General features: G+C 41.5%; 1 protein-coding gene across 1 annotated transcript in view; it reads right to left on the bottom strand.

Annotated features, from left to right (window-relative positions):
- Nucleotides 1-15518, bottom strand: part of JPH1 (junctophilin 1) — a 454495-nt gene that overhangs the window by 286150 nt on the left and 152827 nt on the right. The window lies entirely within an intron of this gene.

Genomic DNA, 15518 nt, shown 5'->3' with positions numbered 1-15518 from the left:
GCTAGTACATGGAAATATAATTTTTGCCTGTGTTTATTAGCGTTCATTGTTGCATTCAACCCAGACCTACTGCTTTGCCAAAGCTAGTTTTTCCTGTTCATATATCTATTATCGCACAGCTCTTCCTAATGTTCTCACTAAGGAGTTCCACAGCAAGATTCCCCAGCCCTGCCCATTTCCTCTTTCAAATGTTAAATATGAGGAACCTAATTATTTACAAATGCACACGTTTTCAACCCCAGATTAACGTGACCTCAGAATTAAACATTTTTAATTAAGATTCACTCCATAGCACTAAACAAAAAAACAAAATACATTGCTTGATGTGAAAAGCTTTCTGAAAAACCATCATAAACTCTGTATGTCAGACCCACATGACAACCGGATTGTGTCACAAAACAACTAGGTTCTTGTGTCCAAGAGCAACTGTTCAATCATGTACAGACTAATTACTAACATTCTTGGAAACATTCTTTCTGAAGTGAAAGTGAAATCCACTACTTGGTGAAAACAAAGTGTTTCATTTTCAATATGACTATGGGAAAGTTTTTGAAGCGCAATGTTAGGTGAAAATATGTAACAGAAAGGACTAGGATTATAATATAGGCAGAAGCTGTGTAAAAACACATTCAAAAAGTGCGATCGCCCTAACTAACCAATCATTATTATTTATTTTCAAGCTGTAGGTGTCACACTTTCATAGATTCTTTGCAACACTATCAAAACAGGGGTGTGTAAGTATTCAGACTTGGTGGATCATTCTTGGACTTGGGGTATCCCAGTATCTCAAAATGTGCCACGTTTTTCACTGGCCTTCAAAAGAGAAATGTTGTCAAGAGTCTCCCAAAGCACTAATGATGATACTAGATTAAGTTGTAAACTCCTTCAATGGAAGAATGCAGGGCTGCACTGCGTAAACAGTCATGCACATATTAAAAAATATTTTCAATCATTCAATAGGCTTGTTGTGGGTTTTCGTTCCCAAACATTACAACTACAATTAAAACATTAATAACAGTGTTTAAAAAAATCATTAAAACTTTAATGACATATTGATATGTTTCATAAAGTAAGAATTTTCCAGATATAAAAATGTATACATTATACTACGAAAAAAACAGTCATTTTTATAATAGATCAATGTAACTTCTTTTACTCTGTACTCTTAAGAGAATGGTAGGAACAACAAACTTTTGCAGAAGTCACAGACGTCCGTGCTATTCATTCTAAATACTGTAGAATGTTTCCTTAACCCCAAGGTTTTTTAAAGCGGGTATAATCCATCTCTCTTTGCGACTATGAACATTGAGAAAACATACAGAAATGCAATTGTGTTTCTTCAAGATCATTGCAAAAACAACAATGTGATGACTGATCCAAATTGCTTGACCAATCTGCAGTCAAATGAGCCAAAAACAAACTCCCATTGCTAAACTTAATAAAAATAACTTTCCGTAAGTAGGGTGAATTTTAACGAAAAAAGCTGCAAATGTCAGTGTATGCTTATGTTCTAAGAAGTTTTTAATTAAAACACCCCTTACAAGGATTCTGGAGTCTTTTCTGGCCCAACACAGTCCAATATGTTCTTTTTGGATTCTTGGAGCCCATAGGTGTAATGGATTCAGGTTCCATGCAGTAACATGATGGTCCAATCTCATTCAAAGTTGTTTGTACAAATGCCAACCAAGGGAGGCGTTTAGATGCTTTGAAGGAGATTATTTCTCTGAATGCTAAGTCTAAGAACACATTTGAAAACATCCTACAAAATTAAACTAAGGGCCTCAGTTTAGCGAGGTAACCAATGCTCCTAAGTTTCAGCTCATTCATGCCATAGGGACATCTGGGGCAATTCTCTGCACCCTAAGTAATGGTTTAATAGAATTTGGTTTAGTCCCTTCTAGTTGCTCCAAATTCACAAAGCCCCAAAGTTCAGCACCGTAAACAGCAGCAGTACGAGCCTGTGCTTTATAAATTTCAGGTGATGCAAAAATAACATTTGATCCTAGTGTTTAGAAAAAGACAATATGGACCTTGTTCTATGTTTCAGTATTAGTGGTATTTTTAGCAATCTGGTTGGACATTTTACTAAATCAGTCATTCATATCCGCAGATTATCAAATTTCTTTACATGATCAATTTTCACATTCTCCATTGGTACTGCATGCTTGAAGAATTTGGGTGGATTAAAATCAGCAATTTTGTTATACTTTCATTAATCTCTAGGTCCTTAATTCTTCTAAATACTGAGAAATTATCAAGCAAATTCTGCAACACACTTGTTTTTACAATCCGAAGGGTGTTGCCGGCAAACAGCAAAGTAAAGATTGTTTGGCGTACTAGTGATGGAGCATCAAAGACACGGAACGGTGGTTGACTACACTGTTTAAAAAGATAATGCCATGTGTTGAGGCAGGACCAAGCCAAGGCAACCACCCATGTTAACAGCAAATCATGAGGTAGTCACACCAGCTTGTTCACATCTAACTGTATCTCCGCACAGACATCAGTGTGAGCAAATCTTCTGGTATGCCTATTTCACATAAAGCTTTCTGCAGAGTTTTTCATTTAACTGTGACAAATGCAGATTTTAAGTAGACAAAGGGCACAAACAACTCGGCATTTCCTAGGATTACATCTTTCCATATTAACTGTATAAATCTGAAGACCTACTCTATAGTGCTCATGCTTGTGAAAGCCTGCTTGAAAGTGGGAAAAAATATCCCAATATTCTAACCATTCATCGAGACTATTCAAAATGCATCTAGCAAATACTTTCTGTAGATTATCATTGAGGCCAACTGTAATTCTTGGGTCTGACAAATTGTTCTTCTTTGGATACGGGAAATTCTGGCTCCTAACCAGGACTGTGGGATTTGAGCCACAGCAGCTACGGCATTAAAAATAGCACCTAAAAACAAATTCATAGATCACCAGGGATTCTTTTTATTCCAGGAGATATCCCTGATTTCAAGGAATTGACAACATCAAGACCTTCACGCTCCGTAAACAGGATAGATGCACTGTTTACAAAATGCTCTCTAAGGGGGCGCAGGAACTCGCTAATCCCGGACGGTTGTTCCTCTTTTTCTAAACAATCTAAATATTTAAAATGTTCCTCCTAAAAGTCTAGTAAAATGTGTATGAGGAGGCACTATAGATGTCGGACTACTGGTGGTAACAAAGTGCAAAAATGACACTTATCATTCATCTTTTATGATTCTAAGAGTAGTGCCCATTGTGTTCTTGCCAATTTAGCTCTTTTTCTTTTGTGATACTCATACAGTCTTCTTACTTAAATTATTTTAATCTTTCCCCATCCCTTATTAATTGACTTTTTAAATGTTTGCAGTGTTATCATGCCAAAGGTGTGGGTATATCTAAGCTTTCCTTGTAAGAAGCATTATTGTGTGCTTTCAAACAAATTACAACTGATGTTCAAAATTGCAATATAACCCATGGTTTCTATAACACACATGTTCTCAATACAGGGAGTTTGTTACTATTCAGGGTGTTAATTTATTTTATCATTTGCCAGTTCTTTGTTACATCGTCCAATTTGTTGGTCTTCATAGGGATTGTAACTGTCAGTATTATTACCAGACTTTTTAACAGATAGATCACTCATAAGAATGGAGACCTGTAGTTCGTGGTCCCCCTGCTGTGGTTACAATATCAAATTTCCTAATATGTGAACATTGGCTGACGGGTATCACAAAATCAATATGTGTGGTCTATTTGCTATTATTAAAGGTGAGTTTATGAGGAATATCTGTGTCAATCCACCCATTATAAGCACAAAACCATGCTCGACTTAGGGGGATGCTAACTGAAGCACTTGAGAATTGGTTTGTCTGAGGAGCACTCCACCAACCTCACTTATCCCACACACCTCATCTTCCTCTTTAATATCTCCTGAATAAAAAGAGACTGGTTCGAACTTGTTGTTCTGATCTCCCGAGCAGTGGAGCTACCAAGCTTAGGATTTTCTAACATTTTTAACTGAATACAAATTGCGACAAATGTGCCCTCTGTTTCTAGGTGTTACATAGGTTATTTTCGAAATCTGACACAAACGTATGTATGTTCTTACTTCTTCTACTCTCACGGACTTGGACTGATCTTATCACACCCATCCTAAACCACACAGCCAGAGATGAGACTGCATCAATATTAGAATTGGCAAAGCCATTCATAATAAGAGGGCTGATCTGCCAGGTTTCCTAAAATACGCAAATATCATGAACTTTGATAAATTCTACCTAACTCAAGTCCTTGATTTTATGTTTTGACCCTGCAATATTCCACGCCACCAGCTTTTAGGCTTTTATGATTTGCTATGGTGGCCCCCGAAGTGTCCATGTAAGAAATTGTGTCATTGGTCAAGGGGGTTGATAAACCCATCTTGGGTAATGATCACAATTCTAGACAAGCTGAATCTTCAAACTCACTTAATAAACCTAAACTCAATCACATAGTAACTATAACACAGAGCAGCAAAGCTTAACATGCAATCTGAAATGTTGTATGCTGTACAAAAACAGTAATAAAGCCAAAGCACAACACAAACAGAATTAGAAAAACAGAGTAAATTTTTATAAATACAATCCCATCAAAATGACAAAAATCTAATTAGGGAAACTGTAGCTATACATTTTTAAAGTTACAAATAAAAATAGCACCAAAAGCATTGAGCGCCAACCGTGGTCAACTGGTCGAGGGGACCTAGGCGCGATTGGAGGGCGATGGTGACAGAGCGCAGGCTGGATACAGAAACCACGGTCCATTCTTTTAGAGGTTTTATGTGGAAACTTGATCTCAAAAATAGAAGTCCAAAATCTTCAGCAGAACAAAGAAACAGGCTGTAGCTGACCAGGACTTCACAAGGTAAGACTGCTGCTGAACAAGGCCCCATGAAGCCCTTGCTTTGGGAAGTAATTTCGCACCCAACAAACTCCTCTTGCCAGCCAGATACTTTTGACCCTTCGTCATGTCAAGATTTCTATCTTAGCACTTAGTCACTTTTTCAGAGCTTGGAATACTTCAGCTGGGCAAGGTTGCAGCCTACATGAGGCCAATAACCTTGTCCAAGAGGTCCTGCTGAATCAGATTTGCTGCTGCAGAGAAGCTCCACGAGGGAGAAACCTGAATCTTCAGACCAGCGGTAATGCATTTTGTGCAGATCAGCTTAGGTGGTTGGTCTTCCATAAGTCCTGGAGTTGAAAAGGTTTCTTCGATTCAGGTTTTCAAGGGTGGTAGGAGAAGTCCAGTCCAACACAGCTAAGGGTCCCAGGACCTCAAGGACAGAATGTGGGGGTCACAACTGACTCCAGCAGAGGCCAGGGCAGGTCCAGTTGGAACTGGTCAGCTGGGCAGTTGCAGGAAAAGCCTCTTGTAGCTTGTGGTATCCTTGTAGCTTTATGACCCTTGGAGCCCACTCATTTGTCTTGGGTAAAAGAGGGACCAGGTTGGGTCCTTCAGGGCTCCTCTCAGGTCTCTGACATCAAGGCCTGCCCTCTTCTGACCTACCTACAGTCCAGAAGTGTTTTGTAGAGGGTGCCAGGGTAGGACACATTTAAGCCTGTAACTAGAATGTGGGTGGGAGGGGGCTCCTGGCCCCTCCGTAACCAACGAGGTAAATGTTCTCAGGGGTAGCCTTACCAACATTTTAAGCTTGTCTACCATACTCCAAACAATCCCACAATGCCCCTCACTCCCAAAATCTATAATGGTGAAACATTTCACCCCTTGTGCTGAGGTTGCATGCTCATCCAGAGGTGCGGCCGGGGTAATGGGCTGCTCTATTTTTGTGGTCACTCCAAACCCTCTGTTTGGGCCTGTAATAATTGTATCATGTAGGATCAGTCATAAGAATCCACATCCGTTCCCTCTAGTAAGTTTTTCCAATTTTTCTTTCCCATTGTTTTCTACCTCATCTCTAGCACACTGATTTTATCAAAGTAATTTTTGAAGCACATGGACAGCAGGACTAAGTGTTTGATTGTATATCAGTTTATTTATTGGTCTGTACTTGATTGCCTTCGTTATAGTGAACTCATAACTGATTCCGACATGTAAATTGAGGGGGAGGGGTGCTGCAAACGTAGCTAAGGAACACTTGTTATTTATTTCTCCATTCTCTTTGTTGTGCCTCAAAGCTGGGTTAGGATGTTATGCCATTCTGTGCTAAGCGACTTGCGTTTAAAAGGTAGTGTAGTTTGCGTTTAACTTTGAACATGTTCCCCCTGTATTGTAATTACATTTACAAAATTTTTGAAAAGTTTTGAAAGGCAAAAATCACCAGCGGAATGGGGCTGCTGAAAAGACTGGCCGACTGGCGATGCACCTTGGGCAGATACACAAGCAGGTTGGTCCCTCTCCCTTCTCTGTCCTCAGAGCAGGTTTTAGCCAAACATTTGTTAAGTCCTATGTTTTTGTATTTTGATGATCTTGGCACCTTTGAAACCTACTTGGGGGTTAGGACTCATTCAGGCTGTGTCCTGGTTTTCTGTCCCTAGGGCTCTGATCAGGAGGCCAGCCAACTAGCCCGAGAAGTCACTCTAGAAGTCCTGGGTTCAAGAAGTGGAATAGGGCTCAAGCAGCAGGGCAGGCCTCTGAGGGTTCAAGGCAGGTTCCAGGCAGTAAAACAGTCCTTCAAGGTACAGCAAAGTTGTCTTGTGGAGTACACAGAAGACTGCAGCAGCAGGCAGTCCTCTGAGAGTCCTTACGCAGGTCGAGCAAGAAAACTGAAGAGTTGGTCTGAAGATCCAATTTTTACACCTTGTGCCTTCTTAATTAAGAGAAGCTTTTAGAGAATCCCCTTTGAAGTGCTTAGGTTTCCTGCTTCCCCTACCCTGGCTGTCTACATGAATAATGCAGGGCTGACCAGTCCTTTGTGTGAAGGTAGGGCATAGCCTATTCAGTTCCAAGTAGGGCTGTGCCCAGCTCCCCCCTCCCCCCCCCCCCCAAATCATGCTAGAGATGGCCCATACAGGCCAACCTAATCCCTCTCTTGTGTGGCTGTCTGGGAGGAATAAACAAAGTCCAACTACACCCAGTCATGAGACCCAGGAACAGTCTGCAGGCACCAAATAGGGCAGGAAAATGCCAAATTTCTAAAAGTGGCATTTTCTAAATTGTAACTTAAAATCTGACTTTACCATTAAAATTTCTCAAACAACAAACATGAAAAGTTTACCTGTTCCCAATCAAACGTTAGCAGTTATTAAATGTAAAAAAAAAAGGCAACCCAATATTATCGCATGGGAGAGGTAGGCCTCACAGCAGTGAAAAACAAATTTAGAAGGTTTTTACTACCATGACATGTAAAAGTTAAAAGTACATGTCCAACCTTTTACTCACAATGCAACCTGCCCTACGGGCTACCCAAGTCCTACCTTAGGGGTGATATATGCAATAAAAAGGAAGTTTAAGGCTTGGCAAGGGAGTTATATTGCCAAGTCAAATTGGCAGTTTAAAACTGCATTCAGGCGGCAATGACGGGACTGGGACGTTTTAAGGGGCTACTTAAGTGGGTGGCACAAAAGTGCAGCAGGCCACTAATAGCATTTAATTTACAGACCCTGGGTATATGGTATATCACTTCACTAGAGACCTATTAGTAAATTAAATATGCCAATTAGGTGTAAGCCAATGTTACCATGTTTTGAAAAGTGAGCACAAGCACTTTAGCATTGGTCAGCAGTGGCAAAGTGTACAGAGTCCTAATGCCACCAACCAAAAATAATTCAGTTAAACAGGAAGGGTGAAGGCAAACGGCAAACGGTTTAGGGGTGACCCTGCAGAGAGGGCCAAGTGCAACAAAGATGGAGGACAAGATATTGTGGGATAGCTTCCTGTCTCTCTGCTCTATAAGGAGATGTTTAATGGTTCTTCACTGCTCTGCAACCCATTTACGAAGTGCTTTTTTCATGTTCAGAAATAATTAAGTTAGCTCTGTCATTGAACATCATCTGCGGGAACAAAGGTCAGAGAGACTGAAGTCTTGAGTTGCCCCTGCTGTAAGAAGATCAAGGCCCTTTACTAGGAGATGAGAGGTGCTCCAGAGAAATCTCCAAAAACCTCCAGGAAAGAAACCATTCAAACTGAGACAGCTCAAGGAGCTCTCTCTGAGGATAAAAGGGAAGACAGCCTAAAGAACAGACTTTGCATGTACTGCAGTGCCTCCAAGAACCTAATTTGTGCCTGTCCAATCCATCTGCATAGACCTTCACGAAAATGTCAAGTTCTGTCCTTTGCAAAAGGATGGTGGAACATCAAACACACTTCATTGGTACACACTGAGATTTCCGTTCATCAATGCTTCTTCTTTCAGTCTTGCCAAGTCTTCCTGTGGGAAGGACTTGTGAAACACTGGCACTCTTGGACTGTGAAGCCAGCAGACAATAGCAAAAGTGGGCCTCAAAGAAACAATCCTTCAAGTTTGCAGGAACTCTCTTGAACAGGTTCAAACCATAGTCCCTAAGAGGTTAACATCTGGGAACCACAAGGAAGTGCCATCTTTCAACATAATTGCTTCCTCTAATTATGTCACAATCCTGGCAGTTCCTTAGCTTGTGCGCCATATAACCTATTTGGACTGAGCAATCAGTGACAAAATTGAAAAGAAGGAGAAACTGTAACAACACTGTTATTCTTCTGAAAATTGTTGGTCCCACAAGGAGCACATTTTGGACGAGCTGCATAATCCCAGAAAGGTCGATAATCTTCAGTCAATATTGGTTCAATATTAACAGTACTTTGGCATATTCAAAAAGACCAAAGAAATTATTTTGCCACCTCACTGGAAATTCTGTTGTGCCATTCTTCTAAAACCTGGTAATTCTGTCTCTTTTTGCAGGATGTATTACTTATCTGACAGGGAGAGGCATTTGGACAGTATTTACAAAGAATTTACAGAATGGCTTGTTTGCATGATCTTACTTGCCAGTATGGGTGGGCGGAATTTGCGAAATTCACTTTCGCAAACTATCGCGAAAAGGTTAAAAATCTCCGCAAACACGCGGAAATATCGCGAAGATGCGGAAGTTTTTTTCCCGCCCGTTCGCGATATTTTCTGCGTAGTCGCGGCTCGCCAACTTACCCATGCGGTTGCTCATGGGCACGGCCATCTTGTTTTCACTTGTCTCGCGGTGCATGATCGCGAGAAGAAATAGGTGATCGCGCGACGAATGCCGTTACTGCGGGCGCGAACTGTCACGAGACAGTGCAAATGGCTACCAACATCTCGTGGAGAACGCGACCGGATTGGGAAAACTTGTCGGCGAACGCGAGGATTCAGGTAAGGCGATCGCGCGCACGCGAGAATGTAGTTTTTTTACAGCGCGAGCAGGCAAAACACTTCTGGTAAGATGCGGATTGTGGAAATTTTGACATTTTCGTGCTCTCCGCGGAACGCAAAAATTTCAAATTATCGCAATTTCCGCGAGCAGAACGGAATTTTAGCCCAGGCCTACTTGCCAGCTGGGGCTTCCATGTTTTTTTGTCCGGAAAAAAAACTAAAAACTAGGACGTTATATAGACTATCGAGGGTTACACAAAATCACTATTAACTATTTTTGTCCTCTTCCCCTCATTAAGAATATGCTGGAGTCTGTATGAGGAGCCAGTGTATTTACTACACAGGACTTCAAATGAATTAAAATCAGAGCTGAATGGAAGATAGCTCTCCGGTCAACTCTAGGATGCTTACAGTATAGGGTTTGCCTTTTGTATAATCCAATGCCCCAGTTATAATCCAGAGGATCTTGGACCAAATTTGTTTCGACACGCTCAGACTATTTAGTGGTCTATTTGGAAGATACTAGAATCTGTTCCAAGGACTTCAAGACCCAACAAAACTAGATATATTGCAAGCCAGAGAAGTGTGAATCTGGCCAAGTTGAGTTTAAATAATTGGGGTTTCTGATGCTCAACAAACATCGATTGCTTCCCAAAAGATTTCTGCAGTTTTGTATTGACCCACTCCCATTAACAGCAAGGAAACTTTGACTTTGGCAACTCATCAGGAACTTGTTGAGGATTTTGCCAATTTAAGTAGTGATAGCACTTGAATCCTTAAGAAGAAACTTAATGGAGGTTTTTTGGGGATACCAAGGAGTCACCCGTTAATAGATTGAAACATGCATTTACTCAAACCCCTATCTTAGGGTTTCCCTTACCTATGGCAGGTACGATAAGAAGAAGGCAGGATATGCAAGGCACCATTGCTCTAAGAGCCCTGACAGGCACACTGCCAGTTGCAGGATATCAAGAATTTTGACCAAAGTCTGCACTTTAGGAAGTCCATCTGGTGGCTTAGGAATATATACTACACTCAGACTCACTAAATGATAAGGCAGTACAAGTAGATCACATGAGGGTGGTTAATGTGGGTAATATATTTGGTTGGCTCAGTGCAATTTAAGCAGCCTCTTGGCCTGGTGGGCCAAAAGGCTATGGCCAATACACGCAGCCTCATTTCAGTACGTCATCACTCCAAATTCATCAAGGGGGATCTTCTCTGTGTCAAATTTTCAAGAAGGTTGATTCGGCTTATCCTGGTAATTACAGACTCATCCCCCTTCTTGATGTGGATGCAAGAGGATATGGAAAACCTTTGCTAATTCACCTTCGAAAATGAGCTTAACGTTAGTCTCTCATGCCCTTTTACCAACCATTTTTCAGGGCCAAATGCAGGACCATGAAAAATATTCTTGCACCTACAATCCACATTCGTCAAATGTTCCACCCAAGAGGTGCTTCCCTATATGTATGTTTTGATGTTAAGACATCCTTCAAAGTCATGGACTTAGTAAGGATTTCTGTGAGCAAAGCTCTAACGTGGTGCATGCTAAACTTCCATCTAAAAGCAATCTGATTGCTCTGTGAAGTAAAGTTTGGATTAAGCTGGCCCAACAATTTCACATCTCAGACTGTGTTCTAAAAACAATGGTTGAAACAGGGGTAGGTGTTTGTCTCCCTGTTTTTGAAGGCTCTAGATGTCTACCTTGTGATTGGTCATACAAAAGCCAAAATTATTCCCACTAAATTTGGGCCTGAAACATTTAAATCCTAAAATATGTGGATAACCTGGTCACCAATGAAGAGATCTGAATTTTTTTCATTAGCTCCTTGAAGCATCTCTAGCTTTACTAATAAAAACGCCCATTTGGTAATTCTAGTAAAAAGAAGAACATGATCCTCAGAAAAGGTCAGAAGCCTAGGTATTCAAAGTCTCTAGGCATGGAAATGATTTTGTTTACTTTCACATACATTTATCTGGGCATTTCTACCCTTTTTCATGTAACTGCTACAATGGAATGCACCTATCAGTTCCATTCTGACATCCATGCAATAAAATAAAAACAGTCCCTCTTCTGATCTCTACCTTGGCCTATGGTCAGCTTACCTATATGGAATGGATATCGTTTTATTGAATTTTAAGATCTATCGAACAGTTTTTTTCATGTAATCGACAACCAGCAAAGCTTGGATGAGAGTGGAGTTGTACTTAGATAAGAAGGTAAACGCTACTTACCTAAAGCACTGTGATGTAGGACGTGCCTTGGGCAGAGCATTGAGCAGTTTGATCTGGGAAATAACTTACATTTCGAATCCATCAAGTGCGAAATGAAGCAGAAAGAGCATGTCACACTTTTATTAGAAGCCCTTCATACCCTGCATGCCAGATGCTTGTGAGATTCATGCTTTTTCTCTGCTGGTAAAAGCTATTGTTGAAGCATATTAATTTCAATAGGCACAGACTGTAGATTTAGAATTTTTTTAAAAATATTTAAGATATGTGTGGCTTTTATATGAACTATTCTACACAAGAGTGTTTGATAGAATGACTGCAATTTCTTTAGGTCCTTGAGCTGAAGTTCTTTGTTCTTAGGTCCGTGGGCGTGGGCATGGCCCATGGCCAAATTTGCTGACAGATGCATTGTGGTGGTGGAAATAACCAGGGCAGCGCATTAGAGGCCACTTTATAGAAGGAGTGCCTGACAGCCGCATTCTGTATGACACAGAAGCTGAAACCCTGAATGCGGTGAGGATGATTTGAAACACCAGTGCCAGACTCAGCCACTGAGAGAGGCGAGCAAACATTCCTCTGGTTGCATCTGGCCCGCTGTAACCTGGATGAGTGTGGGTCTGTAGTCAAAATTAAGGGAAGGGTCAATCTATCTAGATCAGCAGTTTGGATGGATGAGAATAATGTATTGTCTGACTTGCAATATGGATTTAGACCAGGTTGGGGTACCGTGAATCAGTGTCTAAATTTACAGATGCTAGTAGGAAAATACACAGTTGCGAAGGATGGACCACACCATATGGCTTTTATGGATCTTACATCAGCATTTGATAGGGATATCATTGGTTTCTTTCCTGATTTATATAAGGACCCAACAGCTGTTGTAAGATACGATAAAGACGGGAGTTGTACCACTCCTTTCAAGATGTGGGGGGGGGGGGCGAAACAGGGTATTTGGCTCCATTATTGTTCACACTATACATAAACAGGTTGGGAACAACTTTATGTGCAGTTTCTAAAGATATCCCACCAGTGGGAACCCAGCTCATTCCTGCATTATTGTATGCTGATGAGGCTGTGTTAAGCACAAGAACTGCAGTTGGCTTGCAGCAGCTTCTCAAGTCCTTTGTGATTTACATGGATGGTTTAAGCTTAAGTACCTATCATAGTAAATTACATCATACCATAAAGAGCTATGGTTTCTACTGGTTCCTAATGAGGAGGATGGATATTTCTGTTCCTGGAATTCATTTGGCAATAATGTTGGTGACTGTATGCTATGCCAATAATGTATCGAGCTACTTCAATTTCGGGTGTGTTCTGCCCCAAAATTAGGCTATGAGCTGAGGTGGGGGTTATATTCCACTTTACAGTATATGTCATCTGAACTTGCACCGATACTGTCAATTTTAGTTTAAACTAAGATATCCCATTTGTACAGTGTAGAAGTGTAAAATCCATTGCTATCTTATAGAAAATTAGTTACATTGTTTAGCTTTGATTTTATTGCACAGCTTCATATTTTGTATTCTAATAGCGTGAAGTATTGATGATTAATCAACTGAATTTTGTGTCACTATGACATTGTTCTTGTCCACGTTTGTAGAGGAAGCACGCAGTCAGGCCGCCACCCCAAGGGATGTGTCTTTTATGGTCAAATCGGTTTTATTAATTGCTTTCAAGATACATATACAAAACCAATTAACATTATAACCTATCCCCTACCCTATCCAATATGAAGCATATGAAAAGGCACTTAGGGCAAGTAGTTTTATTTACCTGAACGATTAATCCATTCTTGGATCAAGCATATCCACAGCCTTGAATTATTCCTTAAACCACAAACTCATTATGTGTCCCTCCAGCTCGCGAAGTGAGTCAAAGATTTCTAAGATATTTAGGACAGGTTAGCTCCTTAAATTTGCTTGACGAAAAGGTGAAGCATTGAGCCCACCCTCCCGGTGTTCCATGAATAACAACATCATCTCCATTGTCAATAGGTCCCAGAGTTGAGGTTGCCGGGATCTATAAAAGTCCGCTTTTCAGGATTAGTCTGACTGTTGGGGGCATGTATTGGTAGTCTGGGGATGTCAGTGTGTAGCATTGTGTCTATGACTCCCAGACCTGTATCCCAGAATCTTCGCAGTTTGGTGTAGTGCCAAAGCAGATGCAAAAGTTGAAATTTTCTGCACTTCCTCCAGCACTCCTGGGACTTAGAGGAATACCAATTATAGGATCTAACAGGTGTGCTATACCAATAGAGCATAATCTTTGTCAGGGTTTTTCTTCCTGCAGCACATGTTGCCATGGAGCAGACCCTACAGTGGATGCCATTCCATTTAAAAGCCATGAGAGTGTGGTCCCAGCTCTCGCCCTCACCCCTTCTGACTCAAGTTTCTTTCCCCTTTGAGGCAGGGAGGTCAAGAAAACGTCTATCAGGAGGGACTTGCCTCCTTTGTTTGTTAAGATCCATCTTCCAAATAGTCCCTGTCAAGCCTTTCTGTTGTATCATGCATTTTATTATTATTAGCATTATTAATGTTTTTGCTTGTGAAGGAGACACAAAGAAACCACCTAGCCAACCATTCAAATCCCAGGCAACAACTATGTTATCTAAATTCTTTTCAGCTTTAACAAGCATTGGCACAGCCAATAGGTCTCGCTTTCGGGACCTTATAAGTGTTGAGCCATGCAGCAGTTGCATAACTAAATACTTATATGTGTGTTAGTGTGGTTGTGTATGTGATTATGTAATTTTGAGCAGTTGCGAAGCAGAGGTTCGAGTGTTGTGAGTTCAATGTAAGGTAAGTCTACATGTATTTTTGGGAGGGAGTGAAGCCTTTTCCCCGATTTGTTTTTTTTTTTGGGGGGGGGGGGGGGGGTGCGTGAGTGGAGAACCTTGAACCGGGATGGCCAATCCCATTTTCCCTTCAATGTGCATGGCTGCCCCCGAAGAATGGTGCCTTGAATCGGCTTACTGTCATGTATGGGCTATGAAAGTGTGCTGCTGCCGGATCGGACATTTGAAACGCAAATGCACGTTTGTTTCTTCATGGAGCGCAATGGCAGGCAGAGAGAGGGTGGCCCAAATAACAGCTGGCAGTGCAAACACCAACCCCCCCCCCCCCCTCATGTGTGGCAGCCTGTCCCGAAACAGTTTTCCGGGCACACACACAGTGCCCCCGAGTACTTCACAGGTCTTTTAAAGACCAATCGCTTGTGAATGGTGCTTTGTTGGTTTGTCACCCCTTCTATTGCAGGCATCTCCAGGGTGCAGCAGCGACCATGTTTGAGTGTTTTTTGCTAATGCAGTTGGGAAAGCTGTGCTACGGGTCTGATTCACAAGCCCTTTCCTCCGCCTGTACGTCTCTTTTTAATTGAGGTAAAGTGACAGACAGGCGGCGCAGCAGCCTTGTAAATTACCCCCTTACGTTTGCCCACACGGTACACAGTGGCAGTAGTATCTCCCTTGAGGTGCGTGAGAGGAGGTTTACGAACGTGCTGACTTGATGCAATATTGCCCTGAGTTCGTTTGGGAGGGTCCGTCTGCACGAGCGTTGCTTGAAACCCGATGGTCACTGTTGATGTAGCCTTATATTATAAGTACTGCGTGGCGTTTGGAGGGGTCCCGAATGACGGTTATTAAACTCCTGTCCGACCTGTAGTGACACAACCTTTTTTTTACTTTGCAAAATAATGATTTTAAACCTTGAATGAGGGGTTCATTAAAACCTTGCACATCGAAAATAATGTGTGTGTGTGTCTGTTTGTGTGTGTGCGTGTGCGTGTGCGTGTGCGTGTGTGTGTGTGAGCACTCATGTATGCCTGTGTATATTTTCCAAACAATTACTTTAATTAAGTTTGCCAAGAGAAATTAAGCACTGGAGAGGTGGGTCCTACATAGCCTGCAAGAGCATTAACCATGCAGGATGGCTCTTTCTTCCTTTTCGGTCGGATTCCTCCGTCTCTGCGATGAGGCGGGGAGATG

This window comes from Triturus cristatus, chromosome 5_1 (genome assembly GCF_964204655.1).
Source record: "Triturus cristatus chromosome 5_1, aTriCri1.1, whole genome shotgun sequence".
NCBI lineage: Eukaryota > Metazoa > Chordata > Amphibia > Caudata > Salamandridae > Triturus > Triturus cristatus.
This window is presented reverse-complemented; position numbering and strand designations above follow the sequence as displayed.